Genomic DNA, 21,406 nt, shown 5'->3' with positions numbered 1-21,406 from the left:
TCATGCAATATCTAATTTCTTTAGTGCTTCTGACAATCTCATTGGATGGAATAATGGCTGTCACCAGTTTTTAAAATGAGAAGGTGAATGTGCAGGTGGATTGGTGTGTTCTATGTGGGATGCCAAATAGAAGTATAAAAAACGCATTTAATTACAAATTAATAAAGTCTCTTTATGCATCATGTTTACGATTAAGAGCGATGCAGGGTTAAATAGCTAACATGTTAAACACCCAGACACCTAAAATCTGTATAATTTAGGAACACTGAACAGAAATGTAAGACAAACAGTATCAGAGCACTACAAGGATAAGGCTGTTTTAACATGCTAAAAGTACACTTGCAAATCTCTTATACTGTGCCATACATGTTAATTTACAAGAACACCAATTAGATGTTAAGTATAATATAAATTTAGGCTGTTGTATAAAATATTTCTTCAAAGTGATTTAAAAGCAAGGTTTAGTAACAACTTTCTAGGATCAATCAAAATGACAGAAAAGAGCATACAAGCTTTACATCACTGTCCCATCTACTGTAGCTCTTGGCCTCCCAAAAATCATTAAATGGGATCTCACATATTAAAAGATGATATTCTTTGGCTACTGAAAATCATTATATATCATATTAAGAAGCTTTCCATGCTGGTGGCTCCCTTATAGTTGGATTCTCAGTAGTATAAAATAACTCAACTTACTGTAGTATGTGAAAAAAAATCTGTTATAATTTCTAGTTAGTTTGTTGTTATAAGACCTGGATACATAAATGACAATGATTGTTTTTCATTTAAAAAATCATATTTTTATATATTTCATACAAATTTTTATCTCATTTATTATTTTTCCTTCTGTCATATACACAATGCACTACTACTTTTGCCCATCTGTTCTATCTATTGAAACTCTCCAGGTTATTCATCTCATCCTGTCAAGTTTCAGTTTCACTACAATCCATAAAAATAAAGCTGTTTATTTACTTACTTAGGCATTTGTGTGTTGTGTGTGTCTTTCTCTGTGTGTTTTATTCACAGCTGAAATAAATATATTTATGTAAATTTATTTTCTCCTAGCCAGATTCTATTCATTTCCCACATACTCAATTATTTACTTAGAATAGGCAACTACTAGGAATGTATGAAGCTTCAAAGGGATGGTTTGCTTTCATAAATTTTCAAACACAGCACTCCATCCCACTTTCCCCACTGCAGGATTTTTCACAAAGCAATGTGTAGTTTTCCTTGAAAAATAAAACGAGCATGTTGCTTTATCTTGCTCCTTCTCAGAGGTCTGCTCAGCTTTTTGTCTGAGCATGGGTCCAAATACTTCCATGCTTCGGCAAATGCATGTTTCAAATGCTATGAGCTATCTTGCAATGTGTGTCAAGCTGCCTAACCTAAAGTCTTTTTGTTGAGCAATGAAAGTCTTCCAAGTTGGGCAGCTCATGTTTACTGTGGGAAATCCCTAGTCATCCATCCTTGCAAGTGCTGGAGGAAAAGGCTGAGAACAGCCTTCTTCTACAAGGTAGAATCAAAATGCTTTGACAAAGTGAAGCAAATCATGCTGTCTTCAAAGCTAAAATTGCATTGTCAAACCAAACCTGAGACACTCTACCCAGGTCAACCAGTTTCACGTATTTATTTCTTGCCCTTGTTAGTAAAATTCAATTTAGTAAATATTCAAATCTTTTAAAAACCAACCAGTACTTTTAATAACAAAATAAGAAATTACACAGAAGGAACACACTGATACATATAGAAAAATTAAATAAACTAAGTTGTGCTCCACAGACCTTTTTTTTTAAATGGGCCAAGTAGTTCATTTTAAAAGAACAAAAGATTTTTCTACTATACTATTATTTTATAGACATCTTACTGATTAACTAGGAATATGCCATTATTCAGATATAATAGTTTCTTTGTATTGCAAAGAGATCAAGAAGTTCTTATCCATGCAAATGTCTATAAATATGATCACAGAAAACTGACATCCTATAGTTCAGTGTGTACTGGCTGTGATCCAGTTTGATGTGGCATCACATTTTATCATTCCAGTTAAAGAAAGAGCACGGTTAGGATACTGGGTTGGAGGCTAGCAAGTCCGTGTTTGAGACCCCCGTGCTGCTGCATGATGGGGTGAGCTCCCATCATTTGCTTCAGCTCCTTGATGGGGACATGAAAGCAGCCTCTATGAGCATTCCCTGTGCAACGATGATTTCACCGGCTAATTCTTTCACCCCAGAAGTGCCTTAAATGGCGCCTCCAACAGGAGGGGGAATTCCAATTAAAGAAGGGCAGGCATTTTGCTCCATTGATTAAAATGAGGCGTCACTCCATTGAGAGCTTTGATCAAACCTCCAATAAAGATAACAATAACTTGGTACAGGGTTTGGGGCAGGTATTTGTTTCCCAAAAATCGTGATGTGAACACATATGTTACAGTCTCTCTTATTTTTCAGTAATGACTGCCGGGTAAACATATGAAAACTAATAAACAATTATACAACTCTTGCTGTTTATATTAATGACTTTGAGTAAGCAGGATGGAACATTTATGCTTTTGAATCTTGATATTGGATAAGACTCCTGACAATACCAGGGATAGCCCAGAAAACAAACAAACCCATCACTGATCAAGTCAACCTACAGTTTTCCCTTGAAGCATAAAGGATCGGGCTGAAATTATTTATTTATTTATTTATTTAGTTACATTTATATACCGCCCTTTCCCTGAGGACTCAGGGCGGTTTACAGGGAATTAAAAAATCCACCATACAAAAGTTAAAAAACCAAATTACTTAAAACCCCAGTTAAAAATTTCTCCTCAGCCTGGGCCTGAGAGCTCAAAGAGCCAGGTCTTCAGGCCCCGGCGGAATGAACGGAGGTCTGGGGCAGTCCTCAGCTCCACCGGCAGCTGGTTCCAGAGGGCAGGCGCTCCCACTGAGAAGGCCCTATCCCTGGGTGTCACCCGCCGGCAATCTCTCACCGGCGGCACCCTGAGCAGACCCTCCCTGTGGGAGCGCACTGGGCGAAGGGCGTTTGATGCCGGCAGCAGGTGTTCCCTCAAATAGCCCAGACCCAGGCCATGTAGGGCTTTATAGGTAATAACCAGCACCTTGAATTTCACCCGGAGGGCAACCGGAAGCCAATGCAGCTCGCGGAGTAGAGGTGTTACATGGGAGTATCGGGAGACCCCCATTACAACTCGCGCGGCCGCATTCTGCACCAGTTGAAGCCTCCGAGTGGTCTTCAAGGGCAGCCCCATGTAGAGAGCGTTACAGTAGTCCAAACGGGAGGTAACAAGTGCATGAGTAACTGTACGTAGGGCGTCTCGGTCCAGATAGGGATGCAACTGGCGCACCAGGTGAACCTGTGCAAAAGCCCCCCTGGTCATGGCTCCTATGTGGTCTTCAAAATTGAGCCGTGAGTCCAGGAGGACGCCCAGGTTGCGAGCCCTATCAACGGGGGGTAACACCTCACCCCCCATCGTTAGAGGTGGAATAAGTTGGTTAACCCGAGATGCCGATATGCACAGCCACTCAGTCTTGGCGGGATTGAGACGAAGCCTGTTTCTCCCCATCCAGACCTGAACCGCCTCCAGGCACCGGGACATCACGGAGAGGGCATCGCTGGGTTGGTTCGGGGTGGAAAGAAAAAGTTGGGTATCATCAGCGTACTGGTGATACCCCACCCCGAAACCACGAATGATCTCGCCCAGCGGCTTCATATAGATGTTGAACAGGAGAGGCGAGAGGACCGACCCCTGAGGAACTCCACAAATGAGAGACCTCGGGGCGGATCTCTGCCCTCCTGTCAACACTGACTGCGAGCGGCCCTGGAGGTAGGAGGAGAACCACCGTAGAACGGTGCCTCCCACTCCCAACCCCCTGAGACGCCGCAGCAGGATACCATGGTCGATGGTATCGAAAGCCGCTGAGAGATCTAATAGGACCAGGACAGAGGAGCAACCCCTGTCCCTAGCCCTCCAGAGATCATTCACCAGCGCGACCAATGCCGTCTCCGTGCTGTGTCCGGGCCTGAAGCCCGATTGGTACGGGTCCAGATAATCAGTTTCCTCCAGGAACAGAGGGAGCTGATGCGCCACCACACTCTCAACAACCTTCGCCAGAAAGTGAAGGTTGGAGACTGGACGATAGTTGTTTAAAACAGCCGGGTCCAAAGCAGGCTTCTTGAGAAGGGGCCTCACCACCGCCTCCTTCAAGGCGGCAGGGAAGACACCCTCCTTCAAAGAAGCAGTTATTACTGCATGGAACCAGCCTCGTGTTCCCTCCCGAGCCGCATAAGCTAGCCAGGAGGGGCACGGATCCAACAAACAGGTGGTGGTGCTCAGTCTCCCCATGATCCTGTCCACATCATCAGGGGAAACAGGGTCGAACTCAGTCCAGATAACGTGCTCAAGACCGCCTGATTCCTCCACGTCAGACTCTGCCCAGTCAGAGTCCAGACCGGTCCGGATCTGAGCGATTTTGTCCGCCAGATGATGACTAAACTCCTCGGCTCGTCCCTGCAAGGGATCCTCTCTCACCTCCTGGTGAGAGATGCTACAGAAACAGAAACATTATGAAAAAAAACTAGCTTTCCAGACAAATCCATAATGTTGGGAAAGGGAGAAGGAAAAGGAGCAGGATGATCAGCAGCAAGGTGGATCAACTGAATTAAAGAGGTGATGGGCGAACCATTGGAACACTTAAAAGAACCAGTCAGGAACAGATTGTCCTAGAGGAAATTTATCTACATGCCCACTCAAAGTTGACACCAGATCATTATGGCACATAATGAATGAAAATTCACACTACAACATTTAGCAAATCAGACTGAAAATATTCTGCTTTGTAAAAAATGCATATCTTAAAGGAAAATAGAATTGATCTAGATGTTTTTGGTCTAAGAAGTTACTGAAAGGTGCTATATAACCATGCATGTTCTGAACCACTAAACTTTCTTCTGAATACAGATGTTACTGGTAATTAGGAAGCAGTTAGGGATACTTATCTGACTGGTAGATGGCAACAAAGAGATACAGAATCTAGTACTCAAACTCTTTTGTGCTACCTAATGGTCATCTAGATTTTTGCTGCCCAGGTAAAATACCCTTCAAGTAACATCACTCTCAAATGCTATGCATCAAAGTAGCATTCTCTCATGCCATCACTTCTGAACAGATATGTAAAGGCGTTTAAAGACATTTAAATATCTATGTTTGCAGGTACAGATATGGCTATAACTGTCCTGATAATGGCATGTTTTACTGAGCTATTTTTCACTAGTTTCTTGAGCATTCCACTTTAGCTCAGTGTTAAGTGGGTAGCAACTTGCTTAAATAGACTTGCTTAATTCACCATCAAAGTGAATTAACTAAGTAGCAAAATTTTATAGTTACAAGATATACCAAATATAATATTTTTATAAACAATATTTTTATATGCAATGTGTTATTTTATGTTCAATTTTTTAAAGTTTCATTAGCACATTTGTGCTATCTTCTTAGGCCTAGGTCTCTGAATGGAAAATGGCATGTGTGTAAAAACATTCTCTACGGATCAAACTGCACACTACACAGGGAAAAGAACTGACTTTCTTCTAAAGGTAAAAAAGGATAGAATTTCTTCTTTGTGGATCAAAAAACTATTATACTATAACAACTTTCCAGCAGGGAAAGATCTTTGCTAGGCAAGACTCATTAAGACAAAAATTCCTGAGTTAAAAGTCCATTGCTGTCAGGGAGTTCTCTGCAAGAGTGTCCTGTAATTTATTTAAAGAATATCATAACTGTAGTGTTATTTTTAAATATGTAAGGTTTCTCCTTGGATTTTCAATTGTAAACATTTATTGCTTTATTTGGTATATTTATATAGGCACTCATCTCACACATGTGACCTGAGTGATGTATCAAGTTAAAAGCACAAAAACAATGCAACAAAATGTCCAAAAACTCTAATAAAAACTATTAAAAACATTTAAAAACAATAACCATTAAAAACTCCTGTAATCTATGAGATATACAAACATTACATGGCAAATCCATGTTCTGAGGTCTTTCCAGGAGGCTAGCAAGTTTAGAGCCATTCTGACTTCAGGGATAATAAAAGACCCTTGTGACAGAAAAGTTTCTCCTGCAGCCCATCAGATAACATGTCTTTCTTACTGGATATGGTAGGATGGGGAGATGTGATTGGGGAGAGGCACTACTTCAAATAACCCAGTCCCATAATATATATGGCTTCATAGGTCATTACTAGCATCTTGAATTGAACCTGGAAACAAGCAATGTAGTTATAGAACAGAGTTGTAATGTCTGCTGATCTAAGTGCACACATAACTGTCCTTTCTAGCACATTTTGTAGCAACTGAAGCTTCCGTATACTCTTCAAGGGGAGCTCCATGAAAATTGCATTACAATAATCCATATGGGAGGTGACCAGGGCATGAGTGACAGAGCATAAGGTCCCCTGGGTACAAAGTTGTACAAAGGTTCTCATAACCACAATTGCCACCTACTCATCAATCAGGAGTTGTAAGTCCAGAAGGACACCCCAGATTATGCACCAGGTCTGTCTGGGCAGTGCCACCTTGTCCAAAACTAAAGATAGTAAATTTTCAGATCCTGGCAGATTCCAAATCCAAAGCCATTCTGTCTTGCAGCACTGAATTGAAGCCTGTTGCTCCCCATCCAAATTCCCATCCAAGGACCAAGTCAGGATGTCACAACTTTGCTTATTTCATCAGGAATAAGGGTATACAGCATTGGATGACCTCACCCAGTGGCCTCATATAGACATTAAACAGGACCATAGAAAATATCAAATCCTGTTGAATCTCATAACGTATGGGTCAAGGAGTAGACCTCTCACATTTAATGGTATCAAAGACCACCATAAGGTCAAATATTCCTAGACATAAAAATTCATTACAGGGCAAGAAATCTCTAGTTTGCTTCTTCCAAGAAGCCACTCTCCTCAAGTTAATATTTGCTGACTATGTGCAGAAGTAGAGTTAAAAACCGAATTCTTCAGAAGTGCTAATATTTTGGAACCTTAGTATTGATATTTTGACTTTTCATTTCCCAACTAAATTTTAACAACTACTCCAAGGTCACCTAGCCATCTTTGTGAGGCTAGTGAGGCTCACATTCTCCTGGTTTCTAGCCTGATGCCTTAACCACTACACTAATGTGGCTCTCATCTTATTCTACTGTCTTCCTATCACTGTAAGTTTACATCTATTTCTATCTACTCTATTCATTTTTCTCTATGTTCTATCCCTATGTTTTTAGCATAATGTTTTTTTATATTAACTGTTTCTTAGCACTTTAACTCTTTCCTTTTCCCTCAGGTCTTCAGCTCTTATAGTCAATCTGCTTAGTCATTTGCTTCTTTTATAGATTTTTATTAAGGATTTTGATTACAATGCTAAAAAACTAATACAAACTAAACCAAAAGAAAAAGGAATAGAAATAAAGAAAAAGTGCCAGAAAAAAAGAAAAAGAAAGTACAGAATGAAAAAAAGAAAAAAAATATACAAAGAAGCGACTTCCAACCTAAGTATGGACAAATTTAGTAACTGTAACTAATTTACAGTTAGTGAGCGCCAAAGAATTGAGGCCTTTGAACTATGGTGCTGGAGAAGACTCCTACGAGTCCCTTGGACTGCAAGGCGATCAAACCGGTCAGTCCTAGAGGAGATCAACCCTGACTGCTCTTTAGAAGGCCAGATCCTGAAGCTAAAACTCAAATACTTTGGCCACCTAATGAGAAGGAAGAGCTGGAGAAGAGCCTAATGCTGGGAAAGATTGAGGGCAAGAGAAGAAGGGGACGACAGAGAATGAGGTGGCTGGATGGAGTCACTGAAGCAGTAGGCGTGAGCTTAAATGGACTCCAGAAGATGGCAGAGGACAGGAAGGCCTGGAGGAATGCTGTCCATGGGGTCGCGATGGGTCGGACACAACTTCGCAGCTAACAACAACAACTAATTTACTCAATGAAACATATACAATAAATGTAGGTATTGAAGAACCTCATAATACATTTGTTAAACTATGAAGCTAGAAAAAGCTTAACAAAAATGAGAACATTTGATATTTATTTTGTAAATATCATTGGCGGCAATGGGGAAAAAGTCACGATACATCACACAACGTCACATGACGTCGCAAATTTGACATGCCTGACCTAGATGATTGAGAATCTCCATAGACAGCACAAATTAAAAGCTAAAGTCCTCTTCAGAACTTTTAAAGGGATCAAATATAGGAAGAGTTCCCCTTCATTTTAGCACACAGCTGAGTTTCTTGGATTGAAAGTTAGGCAGGGTCAGGTTTTGTTAGTACCTTAGGTGAAAACTATCATGTAAAACTAGGTGAGACATGGTACTCAAAAGACAGGAAAGAAGGCAATTAGCAAATACTTCCTTGATGTGGCCAAAAACCTCTGCATGGTTGTCTCCATGTGCTAGCCTGGAGTGAAATGTGACCTGGAAAAATCTTTACTTAATTCATTTTACTGAACATTCGTCTCTAGTACACAGGGATAAATATACAGCCTAAAATAACACTGATAAAAATGCTAGTCTTTATTTTCAATTTAATATTGCTTCTAAAATTAATTTAGGAGATTACTTTTAATTAGCTTCCAGAGTTTAGCACTCTGGGAATTATTCAGGCTTCTTGGAAAATCGTACTTTAATAAAAAATGAAATGAAATGAAATACAGATGGGGAAAAATAACTTGCTAAGACTTGTTCAGCTTATCCTTTAACTTAAAAATAGCTAATACAATGAATAAAAGTACTAGAGAAAAGATTCTGTCCTTGAGTAGCTTAATATAGAGAGGCTTGCATGAAAAAAAACCTCTGTAATCAGATACTGCATAATGAATATTTAAAATCAAACTGCCTAGAAGAGGCAGATCACAACATTGTTTCAGCAGGATTAAATTTCAATTTCACCCAATTCCTAAGCATCCTTTCATTTCAATGCTTTCATTTTAAAGATGCTTCTTACTGATGGCACTATACATGTCCGAAAACTAAATGTGTTGTATTGTTTTACAATAGTAAGTTTTAACAAATAGTTTTTTAACACATAGTGCATTGGAGTAGTACAAATATCTGAATTAACACTAAGGGCTTTTTGTATAAACTGGGTTTTTACCAAATATAATTAGTATTATATTAAATAATTCAGCTGTAATTACCTTCAATTATTAATGTTAAACAAATTATGGGAACACAAGTATAACTGTATTTCCTGTTAAAACATGGAAAGACTAAAGCTTGCGCAATGTGCCCTTTCTCTCCAGACTTACTCACACTGATTGGAAGAAAGCTATATAAAGCAATTGTGTTTAACAGGGAGATAAACTGGGAACAGCTTTTCACCACGCACACAGGCAACTGATTCTACATACAAAATATATTCTTACCTCTTTTTAGTAAATGTTATAAACAGAACAATAAGTTTGGCTTTGATTCAATTTAGCTGATTTTCCATAATGTAATAACACTAGGCTTTGTGCTATGAATGCTTATTTATTAATATGATCCTTCAAACACCCCAAGACTTTAAGGGAATGCTGAAAATTTTCTCTCATTTAGTTTCACACATACATGAATTTATCCAAGTGAGACTGAATTTATCCAAGTGGGAATTTTAAGACTCATAAATATTTGACCACTGTAACAAATTGGCTTAACACTGGAAAAAATACATAATGATGGGGACTCATCTGGTGGATAAGTTATATGCAGATGGAGACCATCTGGGATTTGACCTGACCCATGGCTGGACTGTGTTTGTTGCCCAAATTGTTTAATTATCAAGATCTGTGCTTCAAAGAAAGAGAAACCCATACTATAAAGGAAAAAAACCCTAAAGGAAAAAAACCCTTAAGCTATCTTTGAGATTGTGTCATGTGTTTTGCTCATTTTTATTTTCAAGAGCTACACACAAATCAAAGTGTTATAAAAATAAGGTGAATTTAGAATGTAATTGTACAAGGTGTTCTAAAAACTGAAATGCGTTGGTTTAAAATGCATGTCACCAGAAAATTCCCTGATATATAATTCACTGGGAAAACAAGCATTATTTCTGCAAACCTTTGGATATTTTCATATCTTCAGGAAAAAATTTTGTAATGTATCAGTGTTAGGAAATAGCACAACTTGACTTAAGAACATTCTTAATATTGTTTGAACTTGTAAGATGTGTCCTTTAAGAAAGTATGGTAATAAACTGCTTTATTTTCTAAACTTATTTCTGTGAAAATAATCATGCTGCACATATGGCCCAGGAAATGGTGAAGTTAATAATATTTAAAGTCTACAATTACAGCATACTGATATGTTCCCATATTAGTTTATATTAACCTTGTAACTATCAGAATAATATTCATAAGCATGAGTTTCTAGATATTACCAAACTAATTTAGGTATGAAAATTACTTTGTATATTAAAGTACATGTACTAAAACAGACATGTCAAACACAAGGCCCGGGGGCCAGATCCGGCCCGCGAAGTGGTCTCATGCGGCCCGCGAAGCCATCCTGGAAACAGTGAGGGAACGGCCCCCACTGCCCTGGCCCTGGCCCAGAGACCCTCCTTCTGCCAGAGACCCTCAGATCTGTCCCACTCCTGCCCAGGCCCCCACAGGCACCCTTGATGCGAACGATGTAGAGCTGGCCACGCCCACCCAGTAGGCCATACGCACTCTAGCCATGCCCACCCAGTAGGCCACGCCCACCCTGGCCATACCCACCCGGCCCCCTGAGGGCAACCACAATACTGATGCGGCCCTCAATGAAATTGAGTTTGACACCCCTGTACTAAAATAAAGATAGTAAATAATTCAAGACTTCAGCATGAATCTAAAGTTTCTTAACAAAAGAGAGTCTGGAGGTCTTTGGATAACTTGCAAAAGAAATTCTTTATACATTGATTCAACTAAACAGATAAATATATTGTACAATATATATATATATATTGGCCTAGGGGTTAAAACAACTGCTTAAGACGCAGTCGGCCCAGGTTCGAATCTCAGAAGGGTATGGCTGACTGATGAGAACAAATAAGTTTGAAATTATCATATCGGTCTCCCTTTATTCTTTGTTAGCAAGCAAAAAAATTTTTTACACAAATATGAGCTGCCACTGCTGTGGCTACTGCCTGTAAGATGGCCTTGGGCTAGGCTGAAACAGGAAATAAGATTTATCCCATCTCTGGGACTAAGCAAGTGTATTCTGAATGCTTATAGGGTGTCAGTGTGAATTCTGAGTTTGGGAATATAATTTGCTTCTCATACACTGCCTCTTATACTTTGATACTCCATATCAAAGTATATAGACTCTATATACTTTGAGTATATATTATAGAGAGTACCTGAAATAATTCATACTTCTTCATTAATTATTAATACAGTAATTTAAAAAGTAGAGCATTTTTTTAGATCAAACTGTTGTTAATGTTATAAAAGCATCACAGAGTGGCATCATATGACAGAATAAAGTAAATCATTTAAGGGTACATCCACATGTCAGAATTTTTAAAGGTTTAGGCCATACTGTAATTAATTCAAAACTATATTGATTCAATAATCCATGGCACATGCATTTTCAGAACATACCGGTAAATGAAATACAAAATGAAGCATACTGAAATATTGCTATTAAGAATGCCAAGAGGGAAACACATTCTAAATTTCCAAAGTTTGTAAAAAGTAAGGGAATAAAGAGTATTTGAGGGAATAAAGATTATTATGCAATAAATATTTATCAGAATGTTTTTCTTACAGGCTGTTCACTAGGAAAACTGAACTTTATGTATTTAAATTCTGTAAAAGATATATCTGGTAAAATTTTTAGTTTGCTTTGGTAGTAAGACAAAAACACAGGTTGGTATCACAATTCTGTTTCAAATATCAACAATAACACATTGGAAACAATTACTGAATAAAACAGTATTATTATTTATTGTTAAAATGTGCTGAATGTAATTTTTTAAATTTTAAAAAATTCTTGTCATGTTACTATATAACAATATTGTACACAAGGTACTTCCATACTTACCAACTGTTTAAAAGCCAGTTTTCTTAAGAATGCTACTTCATGAAGATGCCTAACGTATTAAGTCTGCATACATTCTCCTATTCTTGTTTGAATCACAGCAATTTCAGCAACACTAATTGTTACCAACACCAATAATACAGTATGTGTAGTTTAGTTTCATGAAGTAATTGCTGAAAATTATAACAGTCTTGTGTCAGCACAAATGCTGACCCTTGTATTCTGGAAGTGCAGAGAGGATGAAAAGCAGTAAAGCAAGCAAAAGTTTCATACCATAGAGAACATCACCAAATACCGTGAAAATAATTCTCTTGTCTCAGTACTGTAACTGGTTTTACCAGTCTCTTGGTACTTTGCTTCTACATTAAGGAACATTTTGTGAAACCATGGTGTAAATAAATAATAACACTGTTTTGGTAACTTCTCCAACTAGATTAGGTTTCTAACATCTAGGGTTACATAGTATAAATGCCAGTTTCAGCTGCATGAAACTACAGATCTTCAGCATACTGAAGGCTGTTGGAATCCATTAAAAAGTTTGAGAAACCACAGAGAATTCAGGAATAAAGTTGAGTTAAACATAAATATGTTGGCACATTATGCTGAGTTCAATCAGATTTGAGCATGGTAACAAATAAACAATTCAAATATTATTGATGGCAATAAGAGAGTTAAAATATGCTTAATCAGTCTATCGATGCCGGAACAAAAGGTTTTTGCTGCCTAAGACAAAAATCAACATGGCAATCTTCACCACTGTGCACAGACTAAAGCAGTTTGGTTGGTAACATTCATTACGGCCGACTGTTTCCTACCATATATGATAACAGCAGATTAATTTAGGGGCCCATGGTGTGCTATGTGTCACAAGTTAATTTCTTGCAGGCATTTGAATATCCTGGTATCTGGTTCTAAGACCACCCCACAATAGGACATGAGGACATTGGACATTGCTTTGGTTTATCTCTGAGAGGGGAAAGCCTTTGTGAGGTTGTGGCCTCACTTTTTTTTTAAATAACTCTGTAAGGTTTGCAGGGCAACTATAGAACTGTAAGTAAGTTGGCTGCTGGCTGAGAGATTAATTTATCTTATTTTTTTTATTTCTATTAGCATAGCACAGGGGAATCTGGGAAAGTTATTTTAGCTCCAAATGCCATTTGGCTGTTTAGTGCTCCAGCTCCTTCTGACACAAGTACTAACTGCTTTAATTGACCTAGTTAAGCAAATCATATGAACACAGCCTCAATATTTTTGGTTTTGTACTTGATTATAAAAACAGAGGTATCCTAGAGATATATTTGACATATGCGAAACAGAAATGCAGAACTCAGTATGGGATTATACCATTCCACTATGTTAAAAACTTAATACAGCAGTATTAGTCAGTTTCTTTAGTAAAAGTTACCAAGTCGTTCCTCTTTCTCTTCCTCTTCCAATACCTCCAAGAGAGATCTACAAATTATGTTTTCTGGTTTATTTTTTATTTTATCTTTTCAGAAACATCTGCAAGAAAACAACCAAGCTCAGAGATCAGCAAGAATCCCACAGCTCAACTCTGAGCAACAAATATTCTATCAGTAAAATTTGAATCCAGTACTATTTAGAAAGACGTTAGTGTATTGTTTGCAACAGAAATGAAGCACGATAATTGAAAGAAGGTTCATTGAAACAAGATGGAAAGTCTGTACACAATGAAAAGCTCCATGACATCTCACAATAGAAGAACAATGTTTTACTTTTTCCAGATGTGTGAAGCTTTGAAAGCAAACCATCAAATCTTTTCTTTCATTCCTTGAAAACTGAACTTTAGGATGCAAGCATAAAGCTATGCATTACTTTCTTGTAAACCCTGCAATTTATTCCTTGTGGGTAGTGAATATGTTGACTAAGAACGTTCCAGTCTACTTTTCCAACCACTAAACCAAATTTGGGAACTACTTCAGGCTTTACTATTAAAAACATTAGTAATGCAATATCTAATTGATTTTATGCCTTTCTTGGCAGTGTTTACTATTGCTTTTGTACATGCATGATTTTGTATATCTGGAATGCTAGCACTGCAAGGACATACAACAGAAATGCTGTGAAGAATTTTATTTTTTTAAATTTGCAGCATTTAATATAGTCCTGGGTATCATTTATACACAACATATATTGTTTTATGCGTAACAGTAGCCTAAAAACCAAATCTCTAAGAATGAAATACATATCTCTGGATACTAAATCCATTCCGTTTGAAAACTTTGCAGGCCCAACTAGTTCTTTTGACATTTCAAAGAGCTCAGGCAGACACACAAAGACTTTATCATTAGCTACACTAGTGTAAGAAAATAATTTAAGACAATAATTTGATTATTTTCCTGCAATAATCAATGAAATGGAAAATGAATCAGTGGAATGAAAAATGAAATATTATCTGGCAAGCATGTGATAGGTAAACAGAAGGACTGACTGAAATTTAGCAAATACATGGATGAATTATTTTGATCAGACTCCATTGCTTCCTTAGAAGCCTGAAGAGCTCCAATATAGTTGAAAGCATCAGCAGGATGGAGTCAGTTAAATGAAGCAAGGAAAGCCTGTAAGGAAAGGAGATTTGGAATAGCATGGCTAGGCAAACGAAAATAACATTATTTTAGTCTAATTTAAATAATCTACAGTAATCCTGTTCTATTATGAACACAACATTTCAGATGATATCTCTTGTATGTAAATGATTCTTTTACATACAAGAGATGGGATTTTATTTACATAATTGTATACTTGTTCCTGTAATTGATAATGCTTCTGCTTAATGAAAGTTTGGGTCCAACTAGACAGAAAAAACATTGCTGAAAATGAAAGTGGCTGCAGCAATGGACAGTTAATTATCAAGTTATCCTTTTCTAAAATATGATAATCTGGAAATTATGACCTCACAGCATGATTTAAATACTCAACATGTTTAAAACTCTTTACATGAACTCAGCCAGAAAGGAATGTCTATCTCTATAGAAGCTGACTAGGCTAGGTCAGGGGTCAGCAACCTGAAACAGTGAAAGAGCCACTCGGAACTGGTTCCCTCACAAAAGGAAAAACTGGGAGCCGCAAAAAATGTGTGTGCATGCACGTACATGCACACATGCGCAGAACAGGGTTTGACTGAAGAGTGGAGCCAAGGTGAGAAATGCACCTACCCTGCATATTTGAATTGATTGGTTGAACTTTTTTAGTCCCACTTTTTTTTTGGGGGGGGGGGCTGCACATGGCAGAGGACTGGGAGCCGCAGGAGGCGGCTGAAAGCCACATGCGGCTCCAGAGCCGCGGGTTGCAGACCTGTGGGCTAGATTATGTACACTGATAAACAAATGGAAAGGACTGAGATTTATGAAAGTGGAAGCAATAAAGGGAGTTAGATACCATGTGCAGCCTATTGGTAGCCTATCTGTGGTTTTATCTTATATTTTCTTTCAGAAAAGTGGAGAATTAACAAAGCTGCTTTAAGGGTTTGTAATTCTTATCACAAGGGGGAATTCTGAATGCATATTATAAAAAGGTAAAGGTTCCCCTGCACGTGCGTGCTAGTTGTTTCCAACTCTAGGGGCTGGTGCTCATCTCCGTTTCAAAGCCGAAGAGCCAGCGCTTGTCCGAGGACGTCTCCATGGTCATGTGGCCGGCATGACTAGACCCCAAAGGCGCACGGAGCGCTGTTACCTTCCCACCGTAGTGGTCCCTATTTTTCTACTTGCATTTTTACGTGCTTTCGAACTGCTAGGTTGGCAGAAGCTGGGATGAGTAACAGGCGCTCACTCTGCTACGTGGCACTCGGGATTTGACCCACCAAACTGCTGATCTTCTGATCGACAAGCTCAGCATCCCAGCCCACTGAGCCAAGCAAAAGCTAATTTCAGTGTTGCTTCACAGTAGACTCATGTCATCTAACTAACATTTCATACTAGCACTTTATTCCAAATATTTAAAGACCTCTATCTAGATCATTAGTTTGGAATGCAGTGATAGGGGCGTAGCTAAAACATCACCATACTTGAAAACATGGTAAATCTAAATTTAATCCAGACATTTATATCTTTTTTTCTGTAGCAAAGATAGAAATAGTTATTTGTCAGCTATATAAACAAATACCAATCCTCTTTAAATCTGCAGTGCTTTTACTTGTGTATGACTCACTGCTTCCACCTTACTGTTTATTTTTTGTGCATATATTTTAGGGTATATATTTTTTATATCCTGAAGGTCAGAGTTAATATTCTTAAGATAATGGAAACTATTTCACTATTCCATAGTCACACCAGTAGTGCCTCTAATCTTGACCAAAACTATTCTTTACATTTATGAAAAGAAAGCTCAAGCAATCAATCCTACTTTATATATTAAGTAACCCTTTGCCCTTTGGACCCCTTGGGATCTACAGCTATAACAGATTTTTTTTCTCCTTAAAGCCTCTTATGTGTTTAAATAAATGTGAAAAGTCATGCAAATATCCAGACCAGGCTATTTCTTTACCACAGTTAATAATTACAGTGTGAACTACAGTGATTGTTTAGACCATGTATTTCCTTGAGGGTGACGGCTACAAAATTCCCATGCAAAACACATGCCACAGTTTAAAGAAATCATAGCATGAAACAAATAAGGAAGAAACCCCCTGAGCCATTCCAAGTACTTGCTTAGTGGTGTCCTTCCTCACATCAGCTTCTTTCAAAGATACAGGATCAGAGCTTAGAAAAACATTCAATGTAACAAACAGGTCAGAAGAAAAAGGAAAGGATTGTTGCGCAGCAGCCACAGTCTGCTGTACTCAAATGGATAGCCCGTTTTAAAAACATACAGAGCATCAAGTAAGACTCTGACAATACTACCCAAAGGAATATATTAAGTTACTCCTATGCTTTTACTTATATCCTACAAAGTTCACTTGCAGTGCCTGTAAGTGCTATCCATTCAAAGGAGTTAAACATTTAAACACAGTTTGACACCCAGCACAACTGAAGGAAAATAATAACACTCTTCTTCAGTCAGCATTTGCTGTACTGTACAGAAAGCCAATAGAATGGAACATTGCCCTAGACAAACAGACTGAGCCCACAGGACAGGCTGTAACTTTCAAATAGTACCTGATTGTCCTGACTGAAATGCAGTATTTCCACATTAGATTCCACACTGCACTGCCATCTCCCGTCATGACCACCTCAGAAGTACTGAAAAAAGCACACTTGTTCTGAAGAGCCAAATAAAGTAGCACATTTAGCAGTTGTAGAGCAAAAGTTAGCCAAGTTTCAGGAGGCAGTCAAGCTCTGATTCATGATCTCACAATGATTCCCTAATGTCTGCTGGCTTAAACTCTGCAACTCACAGAGGGAAGCCAGTTTTCCCATCTGAGATCTCAAATTACTGCCTTCTTCAGTATTTACATTACTCAGTAACTAGTAAATCCAGCTCTGTTTGGAAAGTAACAAATCCTTGGTACAGATGACTAAGGAAGTAACTGTTATTGGTTATTTATTTCTATGGTTCCAGGACATTATTTCCTAGAACCACAACCGTTTTAGGAATAGGAAACATAATTAATTCATAAGGCAGTAGTGTAAACACCCCAACACTTTTGCCTAATGTAATGAAGTTCTGTGCCAGAAAAAGTATGACTAATATTCCAATGCTGGATATGAACACATATTACAGGAATGATAATCTACACTCCCAATATTATATGAAATATCAGTCAATAGGGGAAGTCTGTTATTGAAAAGCTACTCAAAAGGAAAAGCTTAAATGAAAAGGGACAAACTAGAGATAAACCCTGTTTGGTAATTCATTTATTTTACCAAGTTAAAATAATGAAAGAAATGTTGCACTTTAAGCACTATTGATTACTCATTATGCATAGTATATGTGACAAATATGTTACAATAGTGGTGGGATTCAAATATGTGAACAACTGGTTCTCTCTGTGGAGGCTGCTTCCTGAAGTCCATTCTGGGCATGGGCAACAAAAAATTAGCTACTGGTTCTGCCGAACTGGTGCAAACTGGCTGAATCCCAACACTGTGTTACAGTATATATAGTATAAGTAAAGTATATGTAATATTTCCTTTACTGCTGAATAGTAATTCTTTCAAGAACCATTTTGCCTGTGCCATTATTATATACAATTAGAAATCTAATAAGAGATCCTTCTGTTCTTGTTGCTTGTGGATTTCATGGAACACTTTTCATGCAAAGTGAAATAGAAAACTCATCCAGATTCTTATGGATTGTAGGGACAAAGATAAGTATTTGTAATACTATAGTATTGAGAAACAAAGGGCCAAACTGAAGCCATTTTCTGAACAAGAATGCCTTTATATTATAATCCTTGTTTTGTTTTTCTGAGAAACAAAGCTTAATACTGTAGGTCAGAGCTTTCTGTCAACATTGTGAAGGTTTTTTCCCCTCATTACCATTGGTCTTGTAAATTAATTTGTAAAGAGAACAATAATATCAATCGTACTAATGAAAATATGACCATTTTCAAGACCCTAGATCAGGGTTCTTCAAACTTGGCCAATTTAAGACTCTCTCCTCCTGCCCCCCCTCTCTCTCTCCCTCCCTCCCTCTCTCTGATCTTCTGCTCACCTGGCAAGCTGGCTTCACACTGTTCTCGGACAAGCTGACACACATTCTTATTGGGCTGGCTCTCCTGCCCTGCTTTCTCCTGCTTCCTGTAGAGACGCAGCAAAGGCAGGAGCCCCGCCCAATACATTTGTCAGCTTCTCAGAGAACAGCGTGAGTTTTACACACACACACACACACACACACACACACACACACACAGAGAGAGAGAGAGAGAGAGAGAGAGAGAGAGAGAGAGAGAGAGAGAGAGAGAGAGAGAGAGGAGAAGTGCAAGTGCCTCTCTCTGTCTCTTTCTCTCTCTGTAAACTGGGAGCCACAGGAGAAGGCTGAAAGAGCCGCATGTGGCTCTAGAGCCGCGGGTTGCCTGTGGACTAGGGGATGGTAGAGCTCTGAGAAACCCAGAAAGTAGAGGTCTCAATCTCTTTCCCATTATCAATACTGACTAGAAGCAGACTGAAACAAAGGAGAACAATTATTGAAGCATCATGCATACCTCATATCCAATCCCCTATGCTGAAGAATACCATGACTAATGAAAGCTGCTGAAAGTCCAGGCAGGCCACAATAAATGAGCTACCATTTAGTAAAAAGGAAATGTTAAGAGACTGGATGAAATTGGGTCTAGCAATAGCACTTGAGAAGTTTCATAACTATCTCTTTCAAAACAGCTATCTATCTCTCATCTATCTATCTATCTATCTATCTATCTATCTATCTATCTATCTATCATCTATGTATCTAAACTCAAAATAGTGAAAACATTAATACTTGTGCCTCTTATGTCCCTCAGGACAACACTGGACTGATAAGAGATTGTCTGGCTCAAAGTCCCTCTGGAATCTAATACAGTCCATCAGATGCTGTAGGTGGTATTGGGATACTTGAACTGGTTCAACCTCTCTGCAATGGGATACCTTCTCAGAGAACTCCATCAACGGAGTGACCTATAAGCTACATGGGATGTGGATGCCTTTTTGACTTTTGCTAGCTAGCAACATAACTTTGGGGAGAGGAATCACTGCTAGAAGTTTGATCCAAGTAAGTGTAATCTCTCTGGTACAAAGAAAAGATAGTCAAGGTCAGGGTCTTCAAACTTAGCCCTTTTATGACTTGTGGACTTCAATTCCCAGAATTCTTTTGAAGACTCATGGTCGAGATCATCAATATGGCTCTGGATGGCAACTCCTTATGAGTAAACTATGGAAACTGTTTTCATGGTCGACTTAGGAGTGAAGTAGCTGAGAGCTGGGATTTACATCAAGCTTAAACTTGCAAAGCTGCCTTTATGGAAACTAAGCTCAACTAAGCCTTATATCTTAATCACTTTTGGGGTGTTTTTTTATTCTTTGCATATTAGATAGATTAAGACTGACAGACTGGCAAGGGTTTACTTCATTTATTAGGTGAGTTTCCCTCTTCTTAAAAGATGATGGTGTAAAACTTTTTAAAAGTAAATGATTTTACAAGACTATGCAGCAAAATGGGACTTAGTATATGGATTTTAAAAAGTTAATAACAGATTAAGGGGCCAGAGGGATTTGGAATTATGGTTTTGAATTATTTAGAAGTTATTTTCTCATAGGAAAGTGAAGATTGTTTTCAGGTTTTTTTATGATAAGGAGACCTTAAAGCTGGACACTAGAGCCAGAGGATAAAGAAATTAGAGCAGAAATCCTTAGTGCAAATTTTTGAATGCGTTTCACAGAGCATGTTCTAATGAAGTTATAAAACAAGAATGAGCTGCAATGGATGTTTATAAAATTAATTTGAAGAGAGAATTAAATGTAATACAAATGAATCTGATGGATAGTTTACTCCCTGAAGGAGATGAATAAACATTAAATCAGGAAATTGATTTGGATAATTTTTTTTCTTCTAGATACATAAAAAAGCTCTCTCAGATTTGGAAGGACTTTTTTTTAGAAGTAATGAACAAAAGAATACATTTTACTTATGGATACAAATTAAATGTGTTAATGTTCTGAATTATTTTTTCCTTGAAACACAGATGAACAGCAAATTATTCCTATGACTTTTTTTAAAGGGTTAAAGAATATTTTTTTTAAAAAAAAGTCAGGGCAGATTTATAATATTGGCTTTTTCAATCAGGGTTAAACAAGGAAAATCTGGCTGCCCTTACTGGACTTTTGTTGACAAAGATTGATTGACATGGTATTTGGACTTTGCTTTCTTATCTAAGAGATGAACATGATTATGAAGAAAATAGTTATATGTGATTCCTTTTATTGAACGTTTGCTGCCAAAGACTGATTGATTAGCATTTTGATTTTGTTTTCCATCCTAAGAGGTGAGTTATAGGGACAAAAGAGTTTTTGTTTTATTTAAAGATGGTGGTAAGCTGTTAAAACTGTTTTTACCTGCTGACATGAAGGGAGAAGCTACTTTTCTTTTCCATCTCTAGTACCCTATTTTCGTTCCCCCCACCTTGACATTTGGTATTTTTATGCTTGTATTTTTTTTGTAATTTGCATAGATTTTTATTCTTTTTGTGTATAATTCTTAATAAAATTATTTGAAGGAAAAAAAGTTTGCTCTGTCCATATCAAGGAACTGATGGTAATATCTCTCAAGTCCACATTGCCATTGCCCCAGGATAAAAAGCAGATCTAACATTTCCTTTGTTCTCCCCAGAAGTGGTCCAAAAGAAATTTGGATCAGGTCCAAGGAATATCTGTACCCAGGGATGGCAAGTTAAAATCTGACACAA

At 38.0% G+C, this 21,406-nt stretch overlaps 1 protein-coding gene across 6 annotated transcripts in view; it reads right to left on the bottom strand.

Annotated features, from left to right (window-relative positions):
- IQSEC1 (IQ motif and Sec7 domain ArfGEF 1) overlaps positions 1-21,406 on the bottom strand; it is a 309,585-nt gene that overhangs the window by 121,903 nt on the left and 166,276 nt on the right. The window contains exon 1 of one of the 6 annotated variants that reach the window (XM_083351709.1): positions 18,682-18,759. The exons of the other annotated variants lie outside the window; for them this stretch is intronic. The gene's annotated coding sequence lies outside the window, so the exon portion shown is untranslated. Of the gene's footprint in view, positions 1-18,681; positions 18,760-21,406 lie in introns of those variants that run through there. 6 annotated transcript variants of the gene reach the window in all.

Source organism: Vipera ursinii (genome assembly GCF_947247035.1).
Source record: "Vipera ursinii genome assembly, chromosome: 2".
NCBI lineage: Eukaryota > Metazoa > Chordata > Lepidosauria > Squamata > Viperidae > Vipera > Vipera ursinii.
The sequence above is the reverse complement of the archived record's forward strand: the minus strand, read 5'-3'. Positions and strand labels throughout refer to the sequence as shown.